We start from the raw sequence: 13,545 nt of genomic DNA, 5'->3' as shown, positions 1-13,545 counted from the left end.
ATGGTTGAAGCACTACATGAAAAACTGTTTAAAACCAAATTTAGGGCTGACTAGGCTGAAGAGACTGGGGGGTTAGGAAGAATAGAAGAACCTTTAAGAAACACTCAGAGTAAATTTAACATATTTACTTTTATTTATCTCTTCATGAACTATCCTCAGTCAATGATGTCAGACATTCACTTCTCTTGCTTTATGATCTAAGTGTTGCATTATCAGACTGCACATCATGTGCATTCTGGTGTGACACCATGAGCTGAGACTTTCCCATTGCTCATGAGTGAATGCTAACTGACCTGATTTCTTAATTTTCTTTCTGTATGCTCTCTGCAGCATGGTCTCTGGAATCCCTGCTGGTGTCTGCCAGTCCTGGTGGTAGTTTCGCATAGTTGAGCTGGTTTCTGCAGCATGATATAATGCTGCGGAGGCAAACTGCGGCAATGTTCTTGCTGTTATTTTTGAGGAAAAAGGATGACTTGGCATAAGGAAAAAATTGGGCCCGCCTGCTCTCTCAAATGACTTTCATGCCTCTCTGAACTTGAGTATCTCTTCTATTACCCTAGGGATTAAGATTAAAGCAGAACCAAAATACTAAAGAAAATTTTTTTTTATGAACAGCATAATCATCTGGGGTTCTTTTGTGACTGATGAATCTGAGCTATGAATGGTTGCGCAGTTCCACTAACCTTAGTGGAAAGTATCCTGATGACAGAATAGTGGCACCACCTGTACCCTGCCATTTTAGATACATAAGTAGCGACGTCAATTCAAAAGTAGTAGACATGCAGCCGGGTACGGTGGCTCATGCCTGTAATCTTAGCACTTTGGGAGGCCGAGGCAGGTGGATCACCTGAGATCAGGAGTTCGAGACCAGCCTGGCCAACATGGTGAAACTCCGTCTCTACTAAAAATACAAAAACTAGCCAGGTGTGGTGGTTGGCACCTGTAATCCCAGCTACTCGGGAGGCTGAGGCAGGAGAATCACTTGAACCTGGAAGGCAGAGGTTGCAGTGAGCCGAGACTGTGCCACTGCACTCCAGCCTGGGTGACAAAAGCAAAACTCCATCTCAAAAAAAAGTTGTTATGCTGTATTTGTAAAAATATTATATTACTATTTTTGAAATGCTTTCAATTCTCTGCTGGATCAATCTACAAATGTAGAATCTGTGGATATGGAGAACCCACTGCACATCCTAAGCATTTACGCTATGTCATTAAAATTAAAATTTGTGGAAACTTTACTTTTGAAGGTTGTGTAGTCTCTATTTAACCATTCACTGCTACCCCGAGACAGTTAAATATAGTTATAATTGTGAAAATCTGAGAATATTGCAACAAACATTTTGACAAACATCATCTCTTTGCATCTTCGGTTATTTCCTTACTATAAATTCTTAGAAGTGCTTCAACATTTTAAAGGCTTTTCCTACATATTTGCACATTTCTTTCTGTCTTGAAGGACATCAGTTTAACAGAAATAAAAAAGAACACGAGCCTCTGGCTGGGCGTGGTGGCTCACGCCTGTAATCCCAGCACTTTGGGAGACTGAGGCGGGCGGATCAATTGAGGTCAGGAGTTTGAGGCCAGTCTGTCCAACATGGTAAAATCCTGTCTCTACTAAAATACAAAAATTAGCTGGGCATGGTGGTACATGCCTGTAATCCTAGTTGCTTGGGAGGCTGAGGCAGGAGAATTACTTGAACCCGGGAGCTGGAGGTTGCAGTGAGTTGAAACGGCTCTACTACACTCCAGCCTGGGCATGAGACTGCCTCTCAAAAAAACAAACAAACAAAAAAGAACACAAGTCTCATCAAACCCTCACAACACTGATTATTATTATAAAAACAAACTTGGGCAGGGCACGGTGGCTCACCCCTGCAATCCCAGCACTTTGGGAGGCCAAGGCAGGTGGACTGCTTGAGTCCAAGGGTTTGAGACCAGCCTGGGCAACATGATGAAACCCATCTCTACAAAAAAAAATTAAAACGTAGCTGGGTGTGGTGGTGTATACCTATAGTCCCAGCTACTTGGGAGGCTGAGCTCCGTAGGAGGATCACCTGAACCTGGGAGGTCAAGGCTGCAGCAAGCCGTGATCACATGATTGCATACCAGCCTGGGCAACCAGAGTGAGATCCTATCTGAAAAACAAAAAAACAAAAAACAAAAAAAACAACTAAAAACAAAAACTAGTTGTTTTAATTTGCATTTATTTAATTACTACTGAGGTGGAACATCTCTTAACATGTAAACAGCGAATGTGTGGTAATACTATGTTGCTTGGAAAAAGATTAAAGGAAGGTGCTAATCAGCTGCCTAAAGGACAGTAGAGTTTTTCTCAAATTACGTATGTAGAGGGGAAGAGAATGGAGAAAGAAGAGCTTCTCTAAAGGGCAAAATCAATTCTTTAAAATTTCCTACTTACATCTAATTAAATATATAGGGAAAGAAAAGTCCTCAAAGCTGACAGCCTATGAATCAAACCTCACTTTTTATATCTAGTCAGGTATTCAGTCCCACCACTTTTTCTTTTGAAACCTATTTTCCCTTCATTCCCAATTCAACTATCTCATAGCCATAGTCATCATCTCACAAATGGAATACCATCACAAAGTCATAACCAGTTCCTCAATATCGGCTTCTCCCCACTATAAAATACCTTGTTCACCTAAGCTAATCTTGCTTAAACCTCACTTCTGTATCACTCCCTCTCCTTACAAATTTTTTTTTTTTTTTTTTTTTTTGAGACGGAGTCTCGCTTTGTCGCCCAGGCTGGAGTGCAGTGGCCGGATCTCAGCTCACTGCAAGCTCCGCCTCCCGGGTTTACGCCATTCTCCTGCCTCAGCCTCCCGAGTAGCTGGGACTACAGGCGCCCACCACCTCGCCCGGCTAGTTTTTTGTATTTTTAGTAGAGACGGGGTTTCACCATATTAGCCAGGATGGTCTCGATCTCCTGACCTCGTGATCCGCCCGTCTCGGCCTCCCAAAGTGCTGGGATTACAGGCTTGAGCCACCGCGCCCGGCCTCCTTACAAATTTTTAATTATTTTCTGTTTTTCAGTGTATCAAATCTCGAGATTTTTAAGGTCCTCCATATCACAAGTCTACTCATCCATTTTCTTAAAATTTTATTTTTAATTGATAATAATTGCATATATTTATGGGGTACAGTGTATACATTGTAGAATGATCAAATCAGGCTAACGTATTCATCATCACATATTTATTATTTCTTTGTTTTTCTTGAGACGGAGTTTCGCTCTTGTGGCTCAGGCTGGAGTGCAATGGCATGATCTCGGCTCGCTGCAACCTCTGCTTTCCTGGTTCAAGTGATTCTTCCGTTTCAACCTCTTGAGTAGCTGGGATTACAGGCATGTGCCACCACGCCTGGCTAATTTTGTTTTTTTTCAGTAGGGACAGGGTTTCTCCATGCTTGTCAGGCTGGTATCGAACCCTCGACCTCAGGTGATCCGCCTGCCTCAGCCTCCCAAAGTGCTGGGATTACAGGCGTGAGCCACTGCACCCGGCCAGATTTATTATTTCTTTGTGTCAAGAACATTTAAAACTCACCCTCTCAACAATTCTGAAATATAGTCACATACTACATAATGACGTTTCCATCAATGACAGACTGCACACACCATGGTGGTCCCATAAGATTATAATGCCATATTTTTACTGAACCTTTTCTATGTTTAGATACACAAATACTTACTATTGTGTTACAACTGCCTACAGTATTCAGTACAGGAACATGCTGTACAGGTTTGTAGAAAGTGCAACAGGCTATACAATCTAGGTTTGTGTCAGTACTGTACATTCCATGATGCTCGCACAACAATGAAATGGCCTAACAATGCATTTCTCAGAACTTATCCTTGTTGGTAAATGATGTATGATTGTATATATCTTTTAGCAAATTTGGTGAATTACATTGATTTTCTAATGTTAAACCAACAGGACATTCCTGAAATAAACCCACTTGCTAATGATGTATTATTCTTTTCATATATCCTGGCCATTTTTAATACACAACAAATGTGATTGAGAGAAAAGTACAATTATTTTTATTCATTTAATAGAACCTATAAAAGCTCTGTAGCTACTGCTCAGCAACATGTTCAATTCTACTCAATGAAGAGGTGTTTACAATAAAGGATACAGAGAATATCCTGTAAGTTTCTAGTAGCCTATTGTTATTTTAAGCATTTAAATATTTTCTTGATTATCTGGTTAATTTCCTTCCTGCAAACTTTAATTTTCTACCCTTTGTAACTTGATCCTTAATAGAAACTGTATAAGCAGTTTGGAGCAGTGGCTCACACCCGCAATTCCAGTGCTTTGGGAGGCTGAGGTTGGTAAAATGATTGAGCTCAGGAGTATGAAATCACTCTGGGCAACATGGCGAAACCCTGTCACTACCAAAAAATGCAAAAATTAGCCAGGTATGATGGCACGCACCTGTAATCCCAGCTACTTGGGCTGAGGGAGGAGGCTCACTTGAGCTTGGGAAGTTGAGGCTGCAGTGAGCCCTGTGTTCACACCACTGCACTCCAGCCTGGGTGACAGAGTGAGACTCTGTCTAAAAGAAGAGGCCCAGCACGGTGGCTCACGCCTATAATCCTAGCACTTTGGGAAGCCAAGGCGAGCAGATCATTTGAGGTCAGGAGTTCGAGACCAGCCTGACCAATATGATGAAACCCTGTCTCTACTAAAAATACAAAAATTAGCCAGGCATGGGCCGGGCACAGTGGCCCATGCCTGTAATCCTAGCACTTTGGGAGGCCGAGGTGGGGGGATCACGAGGTCAGGAGATCAACACCATCCTGGCTAATACGGTGAACCCGTCTCTACTAAAAAAATAAAAATAAATTAGCCGGGTGTAGTGGTGGGTGCCTGTAGTCCCAGCTACTTGAGAGGCTGAGGCAGGAGAATGGCGTGAACCTGGGAGGCAGAGCTGAGATCACGCCACTGCACTCCAGTCTGGGCGACAGAGCAAGATTCCCTCTCTCAGAAAAAAAAAGAAAGAAAAGGAGAGACTTTGTGTGAGTTATTGGTTTGGCGTCCTCATTTCTATTTTGCATATTCAGGAAATACTGAAAGCCTTCAGAGTAGAATTTGTTAATAGACTGCTGTTGCATTGTATTTTTTTATATGCCCTATTGGGGACCCCACTTGCAGTTCTGGTTCTCAGCTCCCCTCACTTAATGGACTGCAATCAGTCTCCTATACTTTGAAATCTAGGTCAAGAGCCCACTTCATACACATCATGAAAATAGAAGGGAAAAGATACTCTGCCAGAGGATCAGTAAAATACAGTACTGCTGTATTTTAACTGCTTTTTATCTTTTTTGGGGGGGAGAGGAACTTGTTTTTGCCTACTTTGCCCCTCAGACTTGCTTTATCTTTCTGACATTAGTGCTCATTATTTCCTAGCTTAGCTGTAAAAAGAAACATGTAGCCTCCCACCTTTGTTTTATATCCTGTTTCTTTTTTTTTTCTTGAGATGGAGTCTCACTCTATCGCCCAGGCTGGAGTGTAGGGACGCAATCATGACTCACTGCAACCTCAGCCTCCCAGGTAGCTGGGACTACAGGTGCATACCACCATGCCTGGCTATTTTTTTTTTTTGTATTTTTAGTAGAGACAGGGTTTCACCATGTTGGCCAGGCTGGTCTCAAACTCCTGACCTCAGGTGATCTGTCCACTTCGCCTCCCAAAGTGCCAGGATTACAGGTGTGAGCCATGGCACACAGCTATGTTGTCTAGTTTTAATAAACTCTATGAAACTCAAAACCAAAGCCATACTCAACATCTAGCGTTGTGTCTTGCTATTCCATCAAATGGTATAAAATTCAAGAAGAGTTATAATTTAAATTTAAGGTCGAGACAAATGTCATGCAAGACGTTATTTAAATGACTTAAAGCCAGAGATTTAAAAATTTATTTAAAAACTATAGGAGAGGCCAGGCGCACTGGCTCACACCTGTAATCCCAGCACTTTCAGAGGCTGAGGCAAGCGGATCATCTGAGGTCAGGAATTGAAGAGCAGCCTGGCCAATATGGTGAAACCCCACCTCTACTAAAAATACAAAAATCACCCGGACTCGGTGGCATGTGCCTGTAATCCCAGCTACTCAGGGCTGCACTCCAGCCTGGGCGACACAGCGAGACTCCATCTCAAAAAACAAAACAAAACAAAACAAAACAAAACAAAAAACCTCCCCAGGAAAAAGGAAATCTAACCAGGAAAATGAAAAATAGTTGTTTGGAAGAATCATTTGTGCTGTACTTAGACCACTTCATAAAAAGGTATACTAAGAGATTCAGTGTGGGAAGACAAAAAAGTTCTGGTGATTAATAGTGATGATGTTTACAAAACAATGTGAACACATTTAATGCCACTTAACTGCACAGTAAAAAATGGTCAAAACGGGCCGGGCACAGTGGCTCATGCCTGTAATCCCAACACTTTGGGAGGCTGAGGTCGGCAGATCACGAGGTCAGGTGCTCAATACCAGTTTGGCCAACATGGTGAAACCCCATCTCTATTAAAAATACAAAAATAAGCCAGGTGTGGTGCATGCCTGTAATCCCAGCTACTCAGGAGGCTGAGGCAGGAGAATCACTTAAACCTGGGAGGCGGAGGCTGCAGTGAGCCAAGATTGTGCCACTGCACTCTAGCCTGGGCGAAGAGCAAGATTCTGTCTGAAGAAAAAAAAAAAGGTCAAAACGGTAAATTTTATTTTATATATATTTTACCACAATAAAGAAGGTATACTAATACACTACTTTTTAAAAAGAATTATAAATAACCATACTCCTTTATTTTAAGCTCAGTGATACTCTCATTTCTTTCTTAAAATTTTTTTTAATTTTAATTTTTTCTTTTTTTTTGAGACAGGTTCTCGCTATGTTGCCCAGGCTAGACTCATATTCCTGGGCTCAGGCAATTCTCCTACCTCGGCCTCCCAAAGTGCTAAGATTACAGGCGTGGGCCACATGCCTGGCCTCACTTCTTAAAATATTCGTGTTAATAAACATTCTTCAGAAACTCAAGTTATTTTTTAAATTGTTTAACAAATTGCTTGAGCTTCCTCACTACAGGGTCTGCTGAAGAGAGGCACAGGAAGTACCTTTAGATCAGGTACGATGGCTCACGCCTGTAATCCCAGCACTTTGGGAAGCCAAAGTAGGAAGATCTCTTGAGGCCAGGAGTTTGAGACCAGCCTGGGCAACACAGTGACATCCTATCTCTACAGGAAATTTTAAAAAGCTGGGTGTGGTGGTTTGCACCATAGTCCAGCTACTCAGGAGGCTGAGATGGGAGGACTGCTTCAGCCCAGGAGGTCAAAGCTGCAGTGGGCTTATAATGGTGTCACGGCACACCAGCCTCCAGTCTGGGTGACAGAATGAGACCCTGTCTCTAAAAACAACAACAAAAAGTACCCTTAAAAGAAGTAAAAATAGGGCCGAGCACGGTGGCTCATGCCTGTAATCCCAGCACTTTGGGAGGCAGAGGCTGACAGATCACGAGATCAGGAGATTTGAGAACATCCTGGCTAACATGGTGAAACCCCGTCTCTACTAAAAATACAAAAAAATTAGCCAGGCGTGGTGGCATGCACCTGTAGTTCCAGCTACTCTGGGAGGCTGAGGCAGCAGAATCGCTTGAACCCAGGAAGCAGAGGTTGCAGTGAGCCAAGATCGTGCCATTGCACTCCAGCCTGGGTGACAGCAAGACACCGTCTCAAAAAAAAAAAAAAAAAAAAAAAAAGTAAAAATATATTCTTTAGCCAGTGACATTGGCTCTTGTTTACAAAATTATCCAAACATTCCTTCAAGTCTTCCTGATTTTGAAAAATAGAGTCTCAACTGATATCTCTAAAATTTGAGGCTGAGTACAGTGGCTCATGCTTGTAATTTGAACACTTTAGGAGGCTGAGGTGGCAGGATCCCTTGAGGCCAGGAGTGTGAGGCTGTAGTGAGCTATCATGGTGCCACTGCACTCCAGCCTGGGTGACAAAGACCCCATCTCAAAAACAAACAAAACACAGGAAAAAAAAAAAAATTCAAGATTTAGATTACAGATGGCTCCACAAAACAAATCTTGAGGGCAAGGATGTTTTAGTAATTTTACAATTGCCAGCTCTAGGCAGTATGCGACATTTTTGTAGGCACTCAGTGCTTTTAGAAAAAATGACCTTATGCTGAGGAATGTGAAAAAAGATGTAAATCGGTGCTGTTTTATTGACAAATGGGATATGAAGAATGAAATGTGCAACACAGGGTTTAGATGAAGTGACAGGAGACTCAGCATATTATGGAAATTCTTATCTTGATTTTGTGTATATAGAAATAAAGATGTATTGGGCTGGGCGCAGTGGCTCACACCGGTAATTCAGCACTTTGGGAGGCTGAGGCGGGCGGATCACAAGGTCACGAGTTCAAGATCAGCCTGGCGAACATGGTAAAATCCCATCTCTACTAAAAATACCAAAATTAGCTGGATGCGGTGGTTCGTGCCAGCTACTCCAGGGGCTGAGGCAGGAGAACTGCTTGAACCCAGAAGGCAGGGTGCAATGAGCCAAGATCGTGCTACTGCACTCCAGCGTGGCGACAGACTGAGTCTGTCTCGATAAATAAATAAATAAATAAACAAAGCTGTTCCTCTGGTTTTCTATACTTTCTAGGTCAAATCTCACTATCACATGTTCCTGTTAACTTCAGTTTGACATCTTATCTAAAATGACTCCTAAAATATGTAATAATGATCATTACAATCCCTAAACCTACTGACTCTAACATCACAAAGAATTTTAAGAGGTCAAGGTTAAAAATCTAAAATTGGAAGTCATCAGCTAACAATGACATTTCACGTCGTGAGTTTGGATAAAAATAACCATGGAGATCAACATTCAGCAAAATACAGGCATAGTGGCCAGGCGTGGTGGCTCGCGCCTGTAATCTCAGCACTCTGGGAGGCTGAGGCAGGAAGATCACCTGAGGTCAGGAGTCTGAGACCAGCCTGGGAAACATGGTGAAACTCTGTCTCTACTACAAATACAAAAATTAGCCGGCGTGGTGGCGGACGCCTGTAATCCCGGCCACTCAAAATCGCTCGAATCTGGGAGGTGGAGGTTGCAGTGAGCCTGATGGCGCTACTGCACCCCCGCCTGGGTGACAAGAGTGAAACTCTTGTCTCAAAAAATAAACATACAGGCCGGGCGCGGTGGCTCACGCCTGTAATCCCAGCACTTTGGGAGGCCGAGGCGGGCGGATCACAAGGTCAGGAGATCGAGACCACGGTGAAACCCCGTCTCTACTAAAAATACAAAAAAAAAATTAGCCGGGCGCGGTTGTGGGCGCCTGTAGTCCCAGCTACTCGGGAGGCTGAGGCAGGAGAATGGCGTGAACCCGGGAGGCGGAGCTTGCAGTGAGCCGAGATCGCGCCACTGCACTCCAGCCTGGGCTGGGCGACAGAGCGAGACCCCGTCTCAAAAAAAAAAAATAAAAAAAATAAATAAATAAACATACATATACACACACATACACACACACACAGAGGCATAGGATAGTCTGCTACAGTTACTAAACATAAGAATATCCTTTTTTTTTTTTTTTTTTTTTGAGATGGAGTCTCGGTCTGTCGCCCAGGCTGGAGTGCAGTGGCGCAATCTTGTCTTACTGCAACCTTTGCCTCCCCGGTTCAAGCGATTCCCCTGCTTCAGCCTCCCGAATAGCTGGGACTACAAGGGCATGCCACCACGCCCGGCTAATTTTTTGTATTTTTAGTAGAGGCGGGGTTTCACCGTGTTAGTCAGGATGGTCTCGATCTCCTGACCTCATGATCCGCCCGCCTCGGCCTCCCAAAGTGCTGGGATCGCAGGCGTGAGCCAACACACCCAACGAAGAATATCTTATTTTCTTGAGGTTTCATCAGGCTTTACTTTGCCAGAATACATCTATCCCATTTTCCAATAACTAGATCTGGCTACCACATTTCCTCAGTTTTAACGTGTGTGTTTAAAGAGACAGGGTCTTGTGTCGCTCAGGCTGGAGTGAAGCAGCGGGATAAAAGCTCACTGCAGACTTTTTCTGTCTATAAATCTTCAACACTTGGCTGCGCTGCAATCTCTCTGAGCCTGCCCGATTCGCGAATCGTTCTTTGCTCAAACTGTTAAATTTAACTTGGCTAAGGTTTTTCTTTTAACACTTCCTACTAACGCTACAGCCTAAAACCTCTCCGGCAAAGTGCTTTTTCAGGTGGCAACGTACCAATCCCAACAAGTTTGTGGGAGTAATGAGGAAGAGGACTAACTCTCTATTCTTTCAGAAAAAGGGTTAGGCACAAGGAGCTCTAAAGGCTTGTCCGAAGTCTGCTGCAAAGTCACAAACCACTCAGAACCAGGTCTTCCCACACCCAATTACTTCCAAGTGGTACTGTATCCGATTACCCCCATTTTCCAAGAGATAGTTTATCTTTTCCCTCTTTTCCCCTCCCCACTACACTTCCCACTCAGCCCTTTTTGAAATACAAAATAACCTCTCAACTCCCCTCACCAGACCAATCTCTACAGAGCAAATTCATCTACGAGATCCAAGACGCAACTCCCAGCTCCGGGGGTAGCCGCAGAAGGGTAAGCCTTTGAAAGCATGCCCACTTGGCCACTTTTACAACTTATTTCTGCTCAGAAAGGCGTCAACTACCCGGTAGATAAGGCACCAGCTAGCAGAAACCTCTTGCTCATTTCCTCTCGTACCTTATAAAATGCCCGCTTTTTTGCTCCAAAGGCGAAGCTGCACAAATGTGCCGCTTCCTCCAGGCTGGCTTCGGAAATAAAATCCCTCAGGGCTCGCTCTTGTTAATTGGCCTCTACGTGCCGCGAGCAACTAACTCGCTTTTCCGTTAGAGCACTCTGAGGTCTGGTCAATCTACCCCACAGGAGAGCAGAGACCAGCACAGCGACCCCAAGGAAGGCTTTTGGCTTCACCCCGCCTAAGTCCTCAAAGTCAGCGCCTGAAGCATATCCTTGCCCCCACCGCCTGCCTCTGGCTGTGGTCACTTACACTTACAGGTAGTTCGCATCCACTGTAGCAGCGCCTGGCGGTCGGCAGGAACCACAATGCGAAGCCGCCGCAGCATCACTCCCTGCTTCGCGGTGGGAAATTTTACGTTGTAAGAGCAAGAGGCACAGGCACTGGTTGGCATTGCGCATGCGCAAGCAGAGACCGCCCCACCCACCGCGGAACCCGCCTCTAGTCTGCGAAGCCCTAAGTCCCACCCCTCTACGGAGGTTTCTCTTTCGCCCGGGAATCTCTGCCTACAGTCACACCTCCATCTCTCATCTTTCCGCTTTTAGCTGGGAGTGCTCCGCCTAATCACTTTTCTTAAGGTGGATCGTCGAAGCATGACTTCTCCCCCGAAATCACATCCCTAGACAGCCTCCTATTTTACCACTAACTTTACTACTGCAGTTATTCAGCGGTAGGAAACTGAAACCAAAAGCCAATCGATGCAAATAAACATCTAAACTGTTTCAGGAGCCGCGCAGAAAGAACGCCGCGGTGTGCCCCGGAAGCGGAAGCGCATCCTCCTCTAGAAAGGCTGGACTACGCGGAGTGGTGACGTTTCCTCATTGGGCGGAAGGTTCGGTGGCGCTCGTCGGTTTTCCAGCTGGTGGGAGTTGGCGACGCGGTGCTGGGCGTTGGGACCCTACTTTTAGTTTGGGAAGTTGGGTTGTGGGGTCATACCTGTCTGTCTGCTCCCAGTTTTCTTGGGTTTTTTCCCACGGCGTGGGGCCTCGCTAAGGAATTCCCGGCCCCTTAGGGCCACGGCGTTAGCGGTGTCTTTTGCGGTAAGTGTCTGGTTTTTCCCGTCCCACACTACGGAGGGGCAGCTAGGGGCAGCCCCAGCGCTGCTCAGGAGGCGAGAGGCTCTGGGGGAAGTCTGCCTCCCTGGCCACCGGCAGTCGTTACCGAGACTGAGGTTCTGTGGCTCTTCTTTATCCCTTGTCTTCCATGAGAAGTTTTATTAAAGATGCACTGTGACCCTTTTGAGTTGTCTGCCGATTTACCTGCGCCAAATAAGATGTAGGCAGTTGCAGGCCTGACTCTTCGTTTTGCTTTACTGAGCAGGAATTTAGATGAGGCTACTTCCCCGAAAATCTTTCTACTGGTACCAGACTTTTATTTTTCCTGTGTGTGTGTAGTGCTTAACACAATGTCCTGCGTGTAGTAGACGTTCAATAAATGAATATAGAATATCAGTTGAATGCCAATAATGATTTAAGATAGATCGATAGCTCTCTCTGTACCATTTGACGCTGCGACCATCCATTTCTTGAAACTTTCCCCTGCTGCCTTTCTTCATGCTATCCTCACCTGATTGTTTCATATGCTTAATTTAACAAAATATATACTTGTTCTTGGCTACAAGGATACAGAAATGAATAACAGTAACTCTGCTATTGAGAAGCTAACGCACGTAAATATACATGATATCAAGATGGGTAATGAGAAACACTAGTTACGTGTAAAGAGCTATGGAAAGCTGTGGGAGAGCTAAAGTGCTCCTTAGGTGCTTTGTGACCCTCAGCCAGTTTCTATTCCAATCTAGCCTCAATATCCTCATCTACCTAATAGGCTTGTCATGAGGAAGAAAGGAGATTAGGTAAGAGGTTTGGTTTGGTTTGGTTTGGTTTAGTGCCTAGAACATAGCAATGGTGATGCCAAAGGGGAGGGAAATATTTCCCTCAAATCCCTTTTCCTCAGTTTTTTTATGTGGCCAACTGGTATTTTCTACCTTAATATAGAGATTATGCAAAAGCATCTTCAGGCCTTCCTTCCAGATTACTCTTCTCACCCGATCTATTTGGAAATTCTGGACCTGCCACAGGATTACAGTAAGATAAACATAAATGTAGCTTTTTAAAAATTGATTTTCTTCTATGTGCCATGGAGAAAGGGAAAGGCTTGAGCATATGCCTCTTATCCCTCTTCCTTCTTTATTTTTCACTCTTCCTTTTTCTTTTCAACTTTAAGGCCAACCATTTCCAAGGAATTCTTTTGATTTTCGTTTTAATTTTCTTCTTGGTAGCATTTTGTGTAAAGATTCTTTTATGGTTGACCTCATAGCCAAAAAGTATCATAAAGAAATGATTCCCGGTGTTTTGAGTTATTACCTCTTGTTGTTAATTGACTTTTTTTGGTATACTTTTTTTGCTGTAGAACTATGAATTGGTGCTGTGGTATTTACATAAAATGAGTTTTAAAATTTGAAAAACAATTACTTTAATGAAGAGAAAGTTGCTTGATACTTCTTGATATAATTGAATATAACCTTTGGTGCTAAGTTAAGGCAGAGGTGGTATGATGCATTATTTATCCTTTGAAGTCTTGTGTTAAACTGTTATATTTGATTAGGAGTTAGAACTTCTGTCATGCTGGGACAATTTCTGGAGTACATAGTAGGTGTTTAATGAATGAGTAAATGAATACAAGTGGCAGCTCCATCCCAACCTCTAGTCTGTTGACTAGTTGCACTGTAATT

The 13,545-nt window shown here is 43.8% G+C and overlaps 1 protein-coding gene across 4 annotated transcripts in view; it reads left to right on the top strand.

The window, feature by feature from the left end:
• The first annotated feature begins 11,304 nt into the window (after window positions 1–11,304).
• The window catches only part of LOC126959164 (signal recognition particle 54 kDa protein), a 98,514-nt gene continuing 96,273 nt past the window's right edge, over window positions 11,305–13,545 (top strand). The window contains exons 1-2 of one of the 4 annotated variants that reach the window (XM_050798106.1): window positions 11,305–11,389; window positions 11,538–11,851. The gene's annotated coding sequence lies outside the window, so the exon portion shown is untranslated. Of the gene's footprint in view, window positions 11,390–11,537; window positions 11,852–13,545 lie in introns of those variants that run through there. The other 3 variants (XM_050798107.1, XM_050798110.1, XM_050798108.1) reach the window with 3 other exon arrangements.

Source organism: Macaca thibetana, chromosome 7 (genome assembly GCF_024542745.1).
Source record: "Macaca thibetana thibetana isolate TM-01 chromosome 7, ASM2454274v1, whole genome shotgun sequence".
NCBI lineage: Eukaryota > Metazoa > Chordata > Mammalia > Primates > Cercopithecidae > Macaca > Macaca thibetana.
The sequence above is the reverse complement of the archived record's forward strand: the minus strand, read 5'-3'. Positions and strand labels throughout refer to the sequence as shown.